Source organism: Ruditapes philippinarum, unplaced genomic scaffold, assembly GCF_026571515.1.
Source record: "Ruditapes philippinarum isolate M1 unplaced genomic scaffold, ASM2657151v2 ctg5837_1_1_1_1, whole genome shotgun sequence".
NCBI classification, from domain to species: domain Eukaryota; kingdom Metazoa; phylum Mollusca; class Bivalvia; order Venerida; family Veneridae; genus Ruditapes; species Ruditapes philippinarum.
Genome location: NW_026866863.1, coordinates 69,595 through 89,208, shown reverse-complemented (window position 1 = coordinate 89,208; position 19,614 = coordinate 69,595). Strand labels below are relative to the sequence as shown.

Below are 19,614 nucleotides of genomic sequence, written 5' to 3'. Positions count from 1 at the left end.
GATAACATGCAAGTAATTAGAACAACTTAATATTTTTTTTTTTATTTAAAAGTGGGCAGAGTTGACCCATGCTGAGTTAGTATAAGGCTGAGTTGACTTTTTACCAATATATACAGTAAAGGAAAAACACTGGTTATTGAAAAAATATGAAATTTTGTAACCAAATAAAAGAACTATAACTTCCATGATCTAATGTGTGGTTGTTTGGTAACTTGCAGTTTACATTATCCAGTAACCAAATTTCTGGGTCTAAATGAACATCAGATTTTGCTAATTGTTTTCCAGGAAAATTCTTTAGTTTTACAGTTGGTAACATTAAAGAAAGTCCTTCAATCAGAGCCGAGGAATAAGTCAAGAAGCTAAAATACCCATTATACCCCTCTGGTTCTAGAGTAGAAATATTTAAAAAAAAAAGATAAAATTTATCATCATATAGACTTTACAATAATTATTATACTTTTTGTTATGAAACAGATTTAAAAAGGTGTTTATCCCCTGTCGAATAGCTGAAGGACAGGGTTCTTTTTAGGAAAAGGGAAAGATGGTGGGGAGGGAAAAATAAATGAAAAAAAAAACAATTTGGGGAAATTAAAATATAAACAGTCATACACATTCTGGTGAAAATGCCCAATCGGACTTATGACATAAAATACTATATTTCTAGGAAAAAAATAAATCAATAATTGTTTCTTTCCAATTTGTTGTGTTTATTAAGCCTTTATATATGATACAAATCAAGATACAAATATTTTGGTTATCTTTTATTTTCTTTGAATTATTTCTCTTTTTCAAACAAAATATTTGAAATTCATAAAAATTATGTTGTATGTTAAATTCTGTATAGAAAAGTGATTATCAGCTACATTTTGCCCTAAATTATTGTGCCAAGACCTTTAGTATATAAATTTAATTAATATTTCCAGGTTCTGGCATTTTTATTTCGAAAATTCTTTGACACTGAACATTATACTTTGAAGTTTTCACTGAAAATTAATGAAACGTAAGCAGACAGAAGTTTGCAAAATGACTAAGAGCATAAAGAAGATATTTAAACTCTTTTGTGTTACATTTTGCATAATTATGTAACATAATTTTTCTTTTGTGTTACATTTTGCATAATTATGTAACATAATTTTTAAGGACTTCAAAAATTAGGTGTTACAAAAAACATGAAAAAGGGAAATAATTCTCACAAAAGTGACAGTAGCCAATTATTTTTCTTCCTGTTTAATGTCAAATATTATTCTCATTAAACAAACAAAGCTTAAAAGAAATTAACATGTTATATTACTTTTTTGAAATGTGATTTTTTAATGTCATATAAGCCCGATCGGGCATTTTCACCAGCCTGATACAATTTATACTAAACTACATAATAGTCACAGCAATATATTTTTTCACCTTAAATACTTTATCATTATGCAAAGTATTATTTCATGTTTTGCAGTACAACATGTATTGTATATTGTGGTGAATGATCTCACTTCCAGGTCTCTAATGGCCTTTTGTATGAAATTGAATACAGAATACATGTAGGTATAGATAGTATATCTGTGACACACTTGCATCAATCAAGTCATTTTCAAAATTAGAAATACAAATTCAAAGATCTTTCTTTACTAAAAAATAACCAAGAAAATGATGATATTTTGAATGCATAAATTTGATTTCCAGAAAAAGTACCATTCATTACGGAACATAGCCAAGAAAAATGGCCGCCCCCATGTTCAGACACTAGTTTCCTGCATTCATATTATGAGCTACAATTGGTAGGTTTTATTTGCTGAAATGGAAGAACTTCATATTTTTTTTACATTTTAAGTATTTAATCCCTTAGAGGTTCAAAGGGAAAATAGAATGTTTGGGGGAAAAAACTTGGTAATTTATCAAGGGAAAGGCTCAGACAATCAGTGTCAATTAATTTGTTAGTAAAAAAAAACCCTGTAGGAAACATGGGAATGGTCTCCATAAAGACCTTGCGTTCATGCATGCATATTTCGTGTTGGCTCCATAACTTTTTCAACCGGAAGGAATTTCACGAAACGTTACTTTACTTTAGTCAAATGTTCACTCACGGATTTATATTACACGGATCGGACACTTTCGTTTACCTTAAAGTCCCGTCGCGCGCATGCGCGGAATCCGATAAAGGTGGACAGAATGAGATGGCGGAACGCTCGGAGTGTGAAATGTGACACTTTTTCACAAGATATATCTTGTATTTAAAAAAATGAATAAATTTACTTTTACGTGTTGTTCGAATTGTAAAGCCCGCAATACATTACCCGTAAAACACTTTACGCAATTGTGCCTCAATTAATTTGACTACATAACCAAATAAATCTTAATTATTGCATCTTTGATCAACTGTGAATAACTTACATTGGCTTCTTTTTTATTTTGAAATTGAATTTATAATGTAACCGTAATAATAAATTTCAAATATCTGCTTTTTATATAAAAAATGTAAATTTACCGCGGATTTCGTAAAGTTTATTTCTTAATCGTCGTTGCAGACAGATAGTCTGTATCTTTAAAATATAAATTGGTAGGTTTTATTTGCTGAAATGGAAGAACTTCATATTTTTTTACATTTTAAGTATTTAATCCCTTAGCAGTTCAAAGGGAAAATAGAATGTTTTGGGAAAAAACTTGGTAATTTATCAAGGGAAACACAGACGCTTGTGGTTTGGAGCTCAAAACGCCTTTAAAATCCAAATAAAATGCATATTTGTCAATCCCAGGACATGTACTGATCATATATATCAAAAAATCTTAATATATGCCGTTTTGAAAAAAAATCATATTTCAACATCTATAATAATACACAAGATAAAAATGTTCGCCGGAAAAAATCCGCACCCCTACCGTCATAATCACCATGTATTTTAATCCATTTCCAATATTTTCACATAATCCTTTGGTCCATCGACACAGAAGATATAATTCTTCACGATGATGGTCAATTTTAAACTTCAACGGTAATATAAACAACGCAACAGCCGAAATAAACATCAATATTCTCGCCGTTTTTTTTTCAACGACAAAAACTTTCGATAAATTCAATGGACCAGACGACTATGAACGAAGCTATCCGATTATGTGGTTCCCAAACTTAAAAGCGCTGCGCATTTTGCACACGGCAAAGCTGGGGCCACATAATCGGATAGCTTCGTTCATAGCCGTCTGGTCCATTGAATTTATCGAAAGTTTTTGTCGTTGAAAAAAAACGGCGAGAATATTGATGTTTATTTCGGCTGTTGCGTTGTTTATATTACCGTTGAAGTTTAAAATTGACCATCATCGTGAAGAATTATATCTTCTGTGTCGATGGACCAAAGGATTATGTGAAAATATTGGAAATGGATTAAAATACATGGTGATTATGACGGTAGGGGTGCGGATTTTTTCCGGCGAACATTTTTATCTTGTGTATTATTATAGATGTTGAAATATGATTTTTTTTCAAAACGGCATATATTAAGATTTTTTGATATATATGATCAGTACATGTCCTGGGATTGACAAATATGCATTTTATTTGGATTTTAAAGGCGTTTTGAGCTCCAAACCACAAGCGTCTGTGAAGGGAAAGGCTCAGACAATCAGTGTCAATTAATTTGTTAGTAAAAAAAACCTGTAGGAAACATGGGAATGGTCTCCATAAAGACCTTGCGTTCATGCATGCACATTTCGTGTTGGCTCCATAACTTTTTCAACCGGAAGGAATTTCACGAAACGTTACTTTACTTTAGTCAAATGTTCACTCAATCAAGACAAGGTGAAGGAGCCATGTCCAAACCTGGATGGCTCACTGTCAAGGTCACCAGTGGTGTTTGAAGATTTGAATCATAGATTTAATGTCTGGTTTATATCTTCTAAATGCCTGGAATGAATTTAATAAACTTTGATAAAATGTTCATCCCATCAAGTTGGTAAGCAAACCCATGTTCTAACTTGGCCAGCTCAAGGTCCAGGTTACCAGTGGTGTTAAAATGTTTGAACCTTTTTATTTTGTGTCCACCCCATAGTTTTCAAACCTCTGAAAGTAATTTCTAAAAGCTTTTCTCAAATGTTCAACCAAGACAATGTGCATATACCTTGACCCAAACAGTTCAAGGTCATGGTCACCAGTGGTGTCTTATAATATGAAATTATATAGGCAAAGCCTACATGATTGTATGAACCGGGGAGTGGGTAAAAACAATCTCTTCATTTTTCCGTTTTTATAAGTGTCATGCGGTTTTTTATGTACCTCTTTCTGTTTCACTCGGAACATTCAACTATTATTATGAATCCGAAAAGTTGAGATTTGTTCCGTTATCGGAATACCCCACCAATTATCATTGTGTTACATTGAAATTGGCAGCACTCCACTAAAACTGACACTGAAAATTTCATTGATAAGTATAGGATTCTGAATATTATTTAATTGTTTTTTTTTTTTTTTGATTTTCTCTTAAATATACGCATGTAGTTAGTCTATAGCCAACCCTGCCTTTGACTTCCCCGTCTTTAAAGATTCAGCCATATATTTTGTATCCCCTTTATAACTTCTAAATCCCTAGAATGAATGAAGTCTACAAAATAACTTTTTTAGATCATAGGCCATTTGGGCCTTCAACCTAGGCTAAGTTATAGGCCTGGAGATATTTTCACAGGCCCAAAGTATGTAGGTGCAAAATAAAGAAAAAAAGTTTTCTTTATGTTTTATTCACATGAAAAAATAGTTAAAAGACTAAAGGCAAGATTCATGGACATTTCAATGTTTAATGCAGTTTCAACAAGGTTAAGTTTAAAGAGAATTGTGTTACATAAGCACCTAGATTGGAACATTGGCAATTTTAAAGTTGTCAACACTGGTTTTGCTCTGGGAGAGTATCATACTTGATCACAGATTGTCGTATTTTCTATAATTTTTACAAAGAAATGACCCTCTACTAATCATACCCGATTTGTCTATGGGTCTGAACAAAAAGATGAGTTTTTATTTCTTTGTGATGTTTTAATATTTCGGGTTTTTAATCTCTCAGTATATAAACGATTTGAACCCCAACCAGATCTTGCGAGAAGATGTCAGTGTCAGCCATTTACTGCCGTTTAACTTGTTTAATATATTGGTATTTATGTTGATACTTATGGACGTTAGGTCAGTAAATCTATATGTATAATGTAGAAGAGAAACTTTATTAAACGTCTAAGTAATGCAACATATAAATGTTAGCATTAAGGCTATAAAATAATCGAAAACTCACAAACAATTCTTAGGTGATCAACACTGAACATGAACAAATATCCATCTTATTTCAAGGCTGATTGAGTTAAATAAGTGGTTGTGATATCGAACTAATAAAGTTATCAATTACGAACGAAAATTTAGTCTTCTGCAAAAAATATTGATGTATTTTGAACATTAAATTTAAAGTTTTACCATTGTGGTCATTTCTGTAAACTGAACGTTACTTGCTTGTGATTGTGAGCCCTACTTGTGAGTTTACCAATTTTATCTGTACCCTGACTTGTGATTATTTTTAAAGATTTAATGGAGAAAACATTTATGATTAAACTTGGTGTCAACACTTATTTCACAGATCCAACATCTATTTTGTGTTTTCATGGGTGCACTTTGAGTGTTTGTTACACTAAGCTTAACTGTCAAGACCCTTACTTCAAATGATTCATCAAAATCCATCTGAAATACATGTATATGACAATTTACAGAAAGGAACTGGATTTATATGTATATTTTGTCTTAAGATAACTATAGCCAATGATAAACTTTTTAAAGTGACATTATGCTCATATTTTCATAATCAAATTGAGCTGAATTGACTTTATATTTCAAAAGATTGACTGTCAAAATGGTGTTTGACCAACAGCTGATATTGGGAAAAGTTAAGGATAAAATTATAAATATGCCTTAAATTTAAAAAGACTGCCCACTCTTTTTATAAACTAAGCGTTATACGTAAATTCTAATGGACATTTACAGAAATTTCATTCGGATCTGTATGTTATTTATTGTTTATGCAGAGTTAATTATTAAATTAAAAGGGATTATGGCAAAATGAAAACATATTTTGATCTTCACCCGTTCACTCACTATATACCCTTGGATGAGAAAGGAAAACTTCAAGTAACATTATGAAATTGTATACACTGGCAAGAATTTAATTTTTTTTTAAATAAGTGGAAATAAACTTGAAAGAGTGGAAACTACCTTTTACACGTTCAACAACAGTATTCAGGAAACTCCTTAAAATGATTTATTAAGAGTGATCCTAGTCATACCGATCAGAAATAAAAGTCAAGGCATTTCTGAGAATATAAAACGGTGTTTTAAAAAGCATAATGAAATCAACTGTAGGTGTAACACTTTTCAACATGTTGAAATAAGTAATCTGCCAAAAATCCATCTAATGATTTTTCCAGGAGGATTGATATGTGACATTATATAATTAATTGTAGAAACATTTATAGTACTTTTGATATAGCTTAGCTTTATATCTTTCCATAGAAAAATGAATGGTAAATGGAGATGAGATACATAATTTGTTATTTTTTCTTATTCATTACTGAACCGCCAGCTTCTTCATGCTGGTATTTCCATAGACAGTGAAAACATGATGAAGCTCCATTCATACATTGTGCAGTATTGGTTAATTTATATAGATCTAACAGATGTGTCATGCTCTTGTGAGAGAGACAATAACTTCATATTCTGCATGATAAAATAAGGAAATTATGACAAAAAACAATAAAAATCCTCAACAATGACTCCCAAGTTATGGTTCAGTGTAAACACAAGAAGGGTACAGATCATTAAAACTGTTTTAGCAAGACGGGTACAGTATCAGAAAGTTCGCCTCCATTATTTACTAATTTTTATCAATATTCAAAGATATGTATACAAGTGTCTGTCCGGTAACATGAGGTAAAGACAATAAAGTTAAGATTCAGATATGAGTTAAAGTGAAGTAAAGCAATTTTAGGCATAAATTTGCTTGTGTTATCGGAGTGTGTTGACAAAAACAAAACACAAATCAAAGAGCACAGCAATATATGTGCATATATTTAACAAAGCATGTTATGGATGCATAAACAAGCTAAGACAAACTATTTTCTTAATATGATTCAAATGTTTTTATGACCCCACAGATTAAATGCAAGCTGTCTTTAAAAGTTTTATGGGTTATCCCGCCTGTTTGTAAGGAACTGATGTTGAGATCTTCTCACAAGATCCGGTTGTGGTACAAATCATTTATTTACTGTTAATCTGTGTTGCACAAAAATGCTTACATCCCAGCAATCGGAACGTCATCGGCTATTATCTGTAGGAAACAATACAGAGTGAAAGTAGTTCTACCATTGGGTCAGATTTAAACATATCTAGAGAGAGTGTACAAATGTACATACAGTCTGTTTCGGTACAATCATGATTGAAAATATGTCTGACAACAATTTTGAATTTAAATATGCCCATTGATGCACAGTTTGGAACAAATTCCAACTAAATATCAACAAAATAACTTCCCAAAAATTAATGTTTTACCAACAATTTTCCCAAAAGTAAGAAGCTAAGGCCTCCTCGAAAAAAATAGGGAGAAAAAACCCTGAAATATGCAAAGCATGAAAAATTATGTTTCAACTGTGCTGGTTCAGGGCCAAGGTCAAAAGTGAAGGACAATGGTTTAACTTAACTCTAACCACCCTGAGTCCAGGAAATTATAAATAAGTCATAACCAGAAATAATCATATCTTAAAGGAATAGGAATGGATGGGTTGATGTCTGTCTTATATAAATATTCATCATTAAAAAAGAGGTACCATGACAGTTTTTTGTTGACATCAACCCTTTAAGTGAGAAATTCGTGTTTTAAGACACTGTTTTTTACTTGAGAAATAAGTTCATGGGCGCCGCCATTTTGGCGTTCTGTCATTCTCGCGAGACAGACGAGACCGAGATTGTGACGTGTTATACCCACTTCCGGTAAAGGTGTACACGCTGGTACAACTGAAATATATCTTGACGAAGAACTTAATTAATCTTATTGCGTACATTATTTATTATTTATGAAAACATCATATGGAACTGCATTGCTTTAATTAATTAATTGAAGACGCCGCGGCATTAATTATCATTAATTTTGTCCGATTTTCAAGCTTGCTGATGATCCCACCACATGATTTAAGCAATGACTGCTTAGTTTTCAAAGATAAACCATCAATTTAATTTGGGTTCTTTGAGAAACTTCTTCAAATTGACGATATATCCTTTTATTTGGTACTTAATTTTCGCTAGACAAGCTGTCTGAATAGGGTACATCGCCGGTCATGTATCTTTTTCTCAGCGGTAAATATCAACTAAATCCAATATGCAGATATTTCCTGAGGACGCGATTTTCCGACATTGACGCTAAAAATAAAATGGCGCAGGAAAATCGGCAGCTAGACTAATATCGTATGAAAACAAAACTGTCCGTTCGGTTAATTAGGCACCCAGTCAAATCTGGTACCAACAGCAACAGGTTGCCCATTAGGCATAATTCCCCTATTATTACGCATATTCTCGGGTTTATCCAGTTCCCTATAGCTTTTTTCCACGTTATCTACTTACCACACAGATACGCATTTCTACTACCGTAAATTTAATCCAATAAAACAAAAAACATTAATCTACTTAATATTCAAAATGATTATTGGTAACTGAAAAAATGTGTTGCTATAGTATGAAATGCTGTAATTTACGGTATAACTTGACTCCCCTAAGGTCATTCAGTTCACTGATGAAGTGTAAAAAAAGTCTATTTCGTCATTAGAATATTTGACAAGGGTGATTAACCAATCAGGGCAACATTGTGCATGATCAAAAGGTCTGTCGGCACAGAGGCATACAAGGAGCAATAAAAACCGTTAGTACACAGTGTGACAGGAACATTTGGTGTAAATTAGGAACAATTAAAATGGATAATGCACAGTATTGGTCATAAGTAGTAAGAACCAGCAATTGTGTGAATAAATTATGCAAATGAGATTTTTGAGCAGCCAATAAAAATGTTTTGCATGCAGTTAATATTAGGCTACGATTACGATGTAAATAAATACAGTAGAACTTCTATGAGTCGAACTTCGATTAGTCGATTTTCTCGATGTGTCGAATAAAAATGAAAGTCCCGACTTTCCCCCCTATATATTCCTTATAAAAACCTATTTATGAGTCGAAATTTTATGTGTCGAATTTTTCGATGTGTCGAGGTTTTTTCGTGGTCCGTATAAAGTAAATCTAGTGCAATTTACCACAAATAAGTCGAAGTCGTTGGATTGTTTTGACACCTTTGACCTCGAGACATTTTTCACACCTTATCTGGCTGCGAAGACGATTTCCAATCAACTTGTGTGATAGGTGTTAATAACACAGCCGTGTGTTCAAACAGCCTTTGTTTGCGATAAAATGTGTGATAAAATGCTTTAATCGTAACTTTTTTAATTGCTGTAGTGGTATTTGAAAGTAAACAGTAAGAACTACTTTCATTTGAAAACATCCTTGACCCGGTGTCGCGTGAGAATAACACGCGAAATATTTACTATAAGCTGGTTTAGTTATCGCCCTTTCGTATTCATACGCCTTTTGTAACTCTTTGGGTAGTCGTGAAAAACGTAATTTGACATGCTATATTTATCATTGTAAAATTTAAAGATAAGATTAATGATGGAAAAACATGAAATATGTTTTGTTATAGAGCTTATAATTAGGACTAGTCACGGGTCGAAATTTTGTCATGGAATTGAGAGCGATTCATGAGTCGAAGTCCCGATGTGTCGAAGTTTTTACGCAAGTCCCTTCAACTTCGACTTACCGAAGTTCTACTGTACCACGAAGCATCATTGACAGACATGTAAACAATTTACTTTTCAAAAGAGTTGCTTATATTTTTGAAATGTGTACATTACTACCAACATAATTATGTTCACACCTTTTAATTTGAAAGTCAGAATCAAATTGCAAAAATTTAATTACATGTACTATTAAGAACACGTTTTAGTAGGATTTTAATAATAATGATAATTATCGCCGTTCAATAATTAACAGCCAATTATTCGTTGGTGCGTTGTTTATTTAATTGCATTATTTGATTGTGAAACTTTGTTAAATAATAACATGTGTATTTATTAACTCTGTGAAATATTGTTTAATTACATTAAGACGAGACTTTAATGAACATAGCATTGTTTGGAGTAACGGGCATCACTGGCCTGAAGTGGTGCGACCGGTAGACGTTGATTTTTTATTTGTTTCTTTAATTTTTATTTTTTATTTATTTTTTTTTATTTTTTGATATTGTTACGTATTTTGAACAATAAAAAATCGCCTCTACACCTCCTGTGAAAATTAAATTGTCTGGTCAATACTTTATTATGTAAATATTTCGCTACGATTCAACTAGATTTATCATAAATCTAAGATGTGGGGAAATGACATCACGCGCACCTGTTTTTATACGGCCAATACACAAACATGGCCGCGCCTACTGATTTGTAGAAATCGGCGATTTAGCGATTTAAATTTCGTTATCATTGGTTTAATATTATTATTTGGCGGCATAAAATTTGCAGATTTATTATTTATAGTATTCGTTTTCTGAAATCAAGTTTTTATTCTAACCTTGTTTTTCCCTTTAATTAAATGCACAGTATTGTTTATTGGACAAAAAGTGTGGCGTTAGTTGTGGCTATGAGTGTTACAGTGTTGAGTATTAAATCTCATTATCATTGCACAAATATATTTGTTGATTTGCTTTTAACCCTTTCCCCCATTAGCATATTGTGAAAAATGGCCGTTTTCACTGAAAAGCCTCCTGTTACAAGTTCAACCTGCTATGAAACTATAAAAAATGCTTCAATACTAATCAAACTTGGCACAAATGTTGACTGGACCATTGCCTTTGTAAAGACATGCTCAGTCTTAAATTTTCTGTTACCATGGCAACGAGGGGACATCTAAAAATTGCCAAAAATCACTTTTTTGCCTCGATTTTTTCCATCAAAGTTTATTTCAAAGTGCTGCAACTGCTCAAGGGATTGAGATGGAGTCAAAGGCTTTTCAGCGTTGGTTAAACGTTACATTATGATCGACCTGGCCTCATTTTAAGCCTCTCACAAGTCCAAAATTTTCTTGGCGATGAGGGGGACTCCGTCCCCCTTCAAACCCCCCTAACAGAAGGGGGCACATCCCCCTTCTGGCACCCCCCTGATGTATCTTTTGGATGGGGGCGGCGCCGAAAAAGTGCTCATTTTTTTAGCAACATTTCTCAAACGAAAACTTATGTTTGGGGCCCAAATAGGACATTTTTTCACAATTTGAGGCCTAAAAAAGGGGGGGGGGTCGAAAGTGCGTTGTTTCGCGTATACATGTGGTAAAGGGTTAAGTAACTGTATGCATAACCTTTTCAACATTCCCGCATGCACAGGGAGATATTGTACTTGCCAGGATTGCTTTGTTTGTTGTTTGGACATGATACATTTGAAACATTTTTTAACATTAGATTAGATTGCCTCAGGCCTGTTTGTCTCTAAAATACATTTTCCGTTTCAGGCCGGGACTGTTGCGACAGAAATAAATAGAAGAAAAGGGTATTCCTTTTAGTTTACAAAGGGGAAATCATTAAAGCTAGTGAAGGGATCAACAGAGAAAAGGAACTTTCAACAGGATTAGGGTTCTTCTTGAAATCCAACGTGAAAATCTTATGGTAAATACTTGATATTGCACATAACATGTATAACTTACTATGGCTGTCAATGATGGAAAATTTTGTATCAATATATCGATAGACAAATATTGACGATATATTGATATATTTACATTGACAGTAATGCAATTAAAAAAATTTAAATGTATATTAAAATTTGGGATCATGGTGTTATGCATGCTTCTATTAATTTAGAAATTACAAATACTTGCATAACATTTTAATCCTATTTTAGCATTCGGCACGATATGGCCAGTTATGCGTTGACACGCCGTAAAAATCCAAACAGACAAATCAAACTAACAGAAATTTTTTTTTCTGTTATTTTTGTCACTGATGGAGTCATTGATTTTCCTTATATGTAAATATTAATTAAAAACTTTAAAAAACCTTCTTCTTAAAGAACCCAAAGAGTTAGAGATTAGATATAAAGCATGAACCATTTGTAATGGGTGACTACCAAGTTTGTTGAAATGGAAGCCCTGGGGTCAAATTAAGCCGCCCCTTTTGACCATTGATTTTCCTTATATGTACATGTATATATATAGTTAAACTAAAACTAATCTTCTTTTAAAAAACCCAAAGAGCTAGAGTGTCTACATAAAAGCCCTAGGATCAAATCGGTCCGCCCCAGGTGGCTATTGATTTTCCTTATATGTATATAGTAAAAATTTTAAAAAACCAATGAGCTAGAGCTTCGATATTAAGCATGAAACATCTTCTAACTTTGTTCAAATAAAAGCACTGAGGTCAAAATTGACCTGGCCCAGTGGTCATTGATTTTCCTTACATGCATACAATCTTTTAACCCAAATTAACAAGTATTCTGACTCAGGTGAGTCTAAAGATCTTGATCAGAGTTTCAGATTCCCAATTTTCTTCCTAATATATAATTTATTTGTTTATTTTGATTTCTTTATTTCGATTTTTTTATTTCAATCTTAAATTTTAGTCCCAAATGTTATTTTAATATCAAACTATAATTCTTAGTTAATATCTTGACTTAAATTATTTCATTTGCCATCCACAGAGGTGTGAAAAAAAACAACAAACAATGAAGACAATAATTACTTAACTAATTTTATTCACTGATAAAATATAGGGATGTATTAACACAAATTTTTATCTTTGATCAACAGTTGATTTGAAATTAGCAAATTTACCGACAAAACGATTAACTATTTATGCAGCAATTTTAATGTTTTTCTCAAATTACAAATGAGTGTAATTATGAATTATTGTTGAATATTTTTGACATTTTCTAGGCAAAATTTTGCTATAGTTTTCATTTTTGCAAAAACGTTCTATAAGAATTAAAGATATTATGCCGAAAAGCCAGGACAACAAACCAAAATACACACATACACTTTTCTTTGATATTTAGATTCTATCCAAAAATTGATTCCGAACATCTGCGATTTCACATTTGCCAGAAATTTTGCAATTTTTTTAAGGGCACAAAATTCTCAGTTTCCAAGCCAAACGTAAATGAATTGTTCCTTATTTTTATTTAATCAACGTTAAATCTTTAAATATTTTCAATTTGCCCCATTTTGAAGACATTTGCTAAAATAATTGTCTGAATCGGATGAATCTCTTACACACTGTGTGAAGCTATAAAAGATTTTCCTATTCATTCTGCTAATTGCTGTCTATATACATTTATGTTTTTTGTTTTTTTTTACAAAATTTTAATATAAACTTTTTGTCTTTAGAGTGGACTTATTTAACTAGAATAAAATTTGATTTGGAATAAAATATGATTGGTATAAAAGTGAAAAACAACAACAACAAAAAATGATTTCCAGTGTTGATGCATTATTAGTCCCCTACCGGTTTAACCGGAGGGGACTTTAGGTTTACCCTCCGTCTGTCTGTCTGTCCGTCCGTCCGTCCACAAAACTGGATCCCGCTATAACGCAAAAAGTACTGAAAATATTTTTATGAAACTAGATATATGGATAGATCTGATGGCAGTATGGAGATTATGCAGGTCTTTCTTTTTTTCTTCCTATGTTAAAAATTCTGGTTGCTATGGCAACAAATAGTCTGAAAATATGGCAAATTTAACACATAAACTTGATCTAGTGATAACTCAAAAAATACTGAAAATATTTTTATGAAACTTGAAATATGGGTAGATGGCAGTCCGGAGATTATGCACATCTTTTTCTTTTCTTCCTATGTTGAAAATTCTGGTTGCTATGGCAACAGATAGCCTGAATTTCAAGATTTCTGATTTAAATTTTTCAGCTTTTTCACTATAAGTTCTTTATTTCTTAAGGTGTTTACTTCAAACTTTATATATAAGTTTCTGGTCATCAACCACATCATATGTGACAAGGTTTACAACTCTAGCACAAAAATTATCAGTATTACCTCCCTTGAACTTAGAATTTTTATGAAAAATAATGTTGTCTTTTTTAAATAACTTCTTGATTTCCTAATGTATCTACTTCAAACTTCATATATATGTTTCTTATTATCACTCAACATTTTTGAGAAGGCAGAGTTCCAGATAATTTTTTTACACTGGGGGTAATTACCCCCACTTTTCAGAATGTGGGGGTAAATTTAGATATATCGTAAATCAAAAGGGTACAATTAAATTACTTACTTTTTTGTACAAAAATAATATGATCCTTTGAAAATAGAATATATTTTAATGAAAATACATTAAAGATATTTATTTTGTATTAATTTAGCAGATATTCAGCGTGAATTCACTTCAATTGAAAGGCCTTTACCATATTCTTATTTTATTTTATATTGTTTACAACAAAAATCGGTGACAATACATAAACAGTAACGTTACAAATAATCACCAGTCAATTGCCGATTTCTGCATGTTTATTGCACCTTCATTAGCCCATACATTGCCAGCTTTAAATTTATGACAAGTCAGATATTTCATTCGTACTTCAGTACCAGTTTATGAAATTTGAAGCCACGGATAACATTTTTGCCAATTTTCAAGTGTTGTGTTGCGATTCACAGTTATGTGCGCCCTTTTCGTTTTAAATACACGATCTAAAATGTCTTCAACAATAGGATTCACAATTGTTTTAGCGGGTAACTGAGTTGCGTTAAAAAAATTGTCAATTTTCCTCTGCTTTGGTTTGGAAGCAGCCATGATGTACGTCTTTATTACCAAACGCTTGCAATTATAAAGGAAATCAAGCCACACGTTTTACCAAGCGCCTACGCGATAAAGACATAATTTGACTGGTTTACAGAATGAAAATTAGTTGGAAGTATTTTGGCGGGTATTAAACGGAAAAAGATACACAGTCAACTGTTAAACGGAAATGGAATCAGCTGTTTCGAAAATGAAAGTACACACCAAATACGCTTCGATTTTTCGTTCTATGCGTATTTGATTTATAGCGTGCGTAAATGAACGCAACAAATTTGAAATATGGTGCGTATTTAGTTGCTTTTGAAGCGTAAAATACGCCGATACGCACGTTATCTGGAACTCTGGAAGGTTAAATACTCTAGCAAGACTATTTCCAGAATTATGTCCCCCTTGAACTTAGATTTTTTTTGAGAAATTGGTATTTTTCACTCCAACTTCTTCATTCCTTATAGGATTTACTTTAAAATCCCACATGGTAATAATATGACATGGTTGTATTAACATAATTTCCTTACAAGGGCAGGGAAACTTAACACATTACTGTGATGTAGACAAACTTAGAACTCAAAAGATTTAAGTTCATTCATGTCATTCATTCACTGGTAAAATTGAATGGCCAGTGGCCCATCAGAATGTTGCTGGGGTTCTAACCGGTAGGAGACTTATGGATTGCTTGCAATACTATGATAATTGCTTGTAATTTTATTGTTTCATAATACATTGTAAATATTAACGACAAAACAATAATTATACTATGTGGTTCAGACTTTGTTTTGAATAACTATAAACTTTGAAAGTCTCTTGAAGATTCAAAATATGTGAGCATTAAATGACTAATCTGTTAACATATTAATTGCAATGCGCTTTTGGACTCCAACTTTTTCAGGCTTGGAGTCCATGGACTCCATGTTTTAAAGTCCTAGTGAGAACCCTGGTATTTATTTTTTTTTCCGATTCTAATCTTGCCCTTTGAGAAAAACTGATCCAGACTCTTGCTTGGCTCCAAGTTTGCTTCATTTTCCTTGTTCTCCAATTAGTTGTCATGGTCTCAGGTGAGCAATCATGGACCCTCACGGTCCTCTTGTGCTTTTTTGGGGGAGGGGAGCGTTTTTGATAAGAAAATATTCTTGGTTCATCTTGATTGAGGAAAATTGCTAATGTCCAAAATGACTGCTCAAGAATCATAATTAACTTGCAATGTAATGTTTTCCTAACAGAGTGTGGTAGTTTTGTAGAACACACCAACATACCGTGGTAAACACACACACACACAGTGAGGTAATTTTCCCATTTCCTGGTTACATATACCTCACCTAAAGCCTAGAAGCCCTATCAGGGTCACTCTGCGAAAATCCTGTATAGTTGTTAAAATATGTTTCCTCTAACAACTTACATATAGGACTACCAATTGTTTTGGTTTTTAGCTCACCTGTCACTTTGTGACAGGGTGAGCTTTTGTGATCGCTTTTCGTACTGCGTCCGCCCATCCGTCCGTCGTCCGTAAACTTTTACTTTAAATAACATCTCCTCATAAACCGCTGAACCAATTTCATCCAAATTCACAGGAATGTTCCTTTGGTGGCAGACCTGGGGATGATTACATTGATCAGTAATTGATTAAATTACAATTACTTTCAGATTTTATAGTAATTGATTAAGATTGATTACTCACACTTGCCTCTGTAATCAATTGAATTACAATTACTTTAAGAGAGTAATTGATTGATAATTGATTACATTGAATGTACATTAGACCACCCCAGAATTAAAAACCACCCCCGCATTTAGGACCATTTTCAAAAAGGTTTGTTATGCCAATGGTTTCATGATCCAGATTTAACCACCTGCTTATTCACTTCTAAGACCACCATATTCAGTCCAAATTTTTGTTTCAATTTTAATGTGACTAATGAAACACTTAAATTAAGTCAACATCTTTCAAGATCTTAAATTTGTTGCTATGATCTGCTTGAGGGCTGTGATTTCAAAAGGTGTGAAAAACTGTTATTGCATGAAATTAGGTGAGAAGGTCCATTTTAGAGTGGTACATTGTTGCATTCGGCACATTTATTTTTTTGAAAAATTTTTATTTGATTTATGTACATCATATAATAAGTGATACTGTAAAATTAAAGTTAAATTTCTTCAGAAATATGTTTTCTTTTTATCAGATTAAATATCAAAGCATTTTTTGATAGTGTCTTTTATAATGTATTTGTAGTTACATGTTATATACATATTGTTTATTCATACAAAATGACTAAAGTAGACCATGGTCTTAAAGTATGTAAGATTAGACTATTCACTTTGTTTCAGTCTGAATAGTGGTCTTAATTGAGGATTTTGACAGTATAAATGTAAAACAAAAATTAAACTGTATCATGTAAAATAAAGGCATCCTTTGAATTTAAATAGTTTTCTGTTAAATCTGAAAGTAATCAATGTCAATCAAAATGTAATCATAATTACTGTCTTGATTTAGGCTGTAATTGATTGATTACAATTAATATAATCAATTTTGGGCAAGGTAATCAATTACATGATGATTACAGTGTAATCATGTAATCAATTACAAAATCAATGATTACAATTAATGATTACCCCAGGTCTGTTTGGTGGTCACCTTTGAAAATTGTTCAAAGAATTTAATTCCATGCAGAACTCTGGTTGCCATGGCAACCAAAAGAAAAAGCTTTAAATATCATCTTCTAAAAAACCGAAAGAGCTACAGCTAAGATATTTGGCATGAAACATCTTCTAGTGAGTGTCTACCAAGTTTGTTCAAATAAAAGCCCTTGGGTCAAAATTGGCCCCGCCCCAGGGGGTCATTGATTTTTCCTATATGCATATAGTAAAAACTTAAAAATCTTCTTTTAAAGAACCCAAAGAGCTAAAGCTAAATTATTTAGCATTAAACATGTTCTAATGGATGTCTACCAAGTTTGTTCAAATAAGAGCCCTTATTGGGTCAAAATTAGCCCCGTCCCAGGGGGTCATTGATTTTCCCTATATGTATATAGTAAAAACATTAAAAATCTTCTTTTAAAGAACCCATAGAGCTAGAGCTAAGATATTTAGCATGAAACATGTTCTAATGGGTGTCTACCAAGTTTGTTCAAATAAAAGCCCTTGGGTCAAAATTGGTCCCGACCCAGGGGGTCATTGATTTTTCCTATATTCATATAGTAAAAACTTAAAAATCTTCTTTTAAAGAACCCAAAGAGCTAAAGCTAAGTTATTTAGCATGAAACATGTTCTAATGGATGTCTACCAAGTTTGTTCAAATAAGAGCCCTGGGGTCAAAATTAGCCCCGCCCGTGGCGCTCAGTGATTTTCCCTATATGAATATTGTAAAAATTGGTCCTGACCCAGGGTGTCATTGATTTTTCCTATATTCATATAATAAAAACTTAAAAATTTTCTTTTAAAGAACCCAAAGAGCTAGAGCTAAGATATTTAGCATGGAACATTTTCTAATGGATGTCTACCAAGTTTGTTCAACTTAGAGCCCTGGGGTCAAAATTGGCCCTTCCCGACGGACGTTGATTTTTCTTATATGTGTATAGCAAAATATAAAAATCTTCTTGGAAATAACACGAATAGCTAGAGTTTAGATATTAACTCTTTCGCTGCCAATGTCGCCGATAAGCGACTTTCGTATAGACTGCCAATGTCGCCTATCGGCGACCAGATGTCACATGTTTTGCCACGTGTGTTTACTTTCATTTTGCGACACTCATTTTAACGACATCTAGACTACTTTACGGCAAATAGACTGTTTTACGTTATTAAACGCGGAAGTGAAGAAAAATCAATGTAAAAAAGTCATTTTTATCGATTTTGAAGCAGTTTTTTCGAGTGAAACTTGTTTTGTAATTGGTAGCAACAAAATGGCGACTCGCTATTCAACTACAGACGTTCTTTTAATGATTGCAAATGTGTAATAGAAGGCTAATATATTTATATTAGTATCTTTTTTATGTTAAAGGAAGATAACTGTAAATATAGACAACTTTTGAAGAGTTTTGAAGAGTTTGGTATACCGAGAAATGACAATAAATGAAATTATTCCTAATTTTTGTCGTTTAAGGTCAGGCAAGGTCAAGGTTAAGGTCACATTCTCAAAATTTACATATTTGGAATGTAACATCATAAAGAGTAACATAAATACAATATTTCCTGAAAGTTTCATCAAAATCTAACAACAAATAACTATTTTAGGGCTAGTTTTGTATATACACTATATACACTATATTTCCTGGAATTGTCTGTTATTTATTTGGCACTGGGACAATCGTTTTCTCAGAAAATTGGCAGCGAAAGAGTTAAGCATGAAACATCTTCTAGTAAGTGTCTACAAAGATTGTTCAAATAAAAGCCCTGGGGTCAAAACTGGCCCAGCCCCAGGAGTGTCATTGTTTTTAAATACTAGTATATGTGTAAAGAAAAAACTTAAAAAATCTTTTTTTTTAAAAACCCAAACAAGCTAGACCTTAGATGGTTAGCATGAAACATCTTCTAATGGGTGTCTACCAAGTTTATTCAAATAAAAGCCCTGGGGTTTAAACTTGCCCCACTCCGGGGGGCCTATATACAGGTGAGCGACTTCTGGGCCATCATGGCCCTCTTGTTTGTTTTGTTTTTACTTTCCTTAATTAACCTGTCATTTTTATCAAGTTTGTAGCAATAGTAGTAAATAGTTTCAAACTAACAACACTGACTCAAACA

At 32.6% G+C, this 19,614-nt stretch overlaps 1 long non-coding RNA gene across 6 annotated transcripts in view; it reads left to right on the top strand.

Annotated features, from left to right (window-relative positions):
• LOC132734034 (uncharacterized) overlaps window positions 1-19,614 on the top strand; it is a 28,451-nt gene that overhangs the window by 1,899 nt on the left and 6,938 nt on the right. The window contains exons 1-2 of one of the 6 annotated variants that reach the window (XR_009626251.1): window positions 1,644-1,769; window positions 11,594-11,747. The exons of 1 other annotated variant lie outside the window; for it this stretch is intronic. This is a non-coding gene — a long non-coding RNA (uncharacterized LOC132734034). Of the gene's footprint in view, window positions 1-1,643; window positions 1,770-5,134; window positions 5,150-11,593; window positions 11,748-16,141; window positions 16,165-19,614 lie in introns of those variants that run through there. 4 more of the 6 variants (XR_009626252.1, XR_009626250.1, XR_009626253.1 and 1 more) reach the window with 4 other exon arrangements.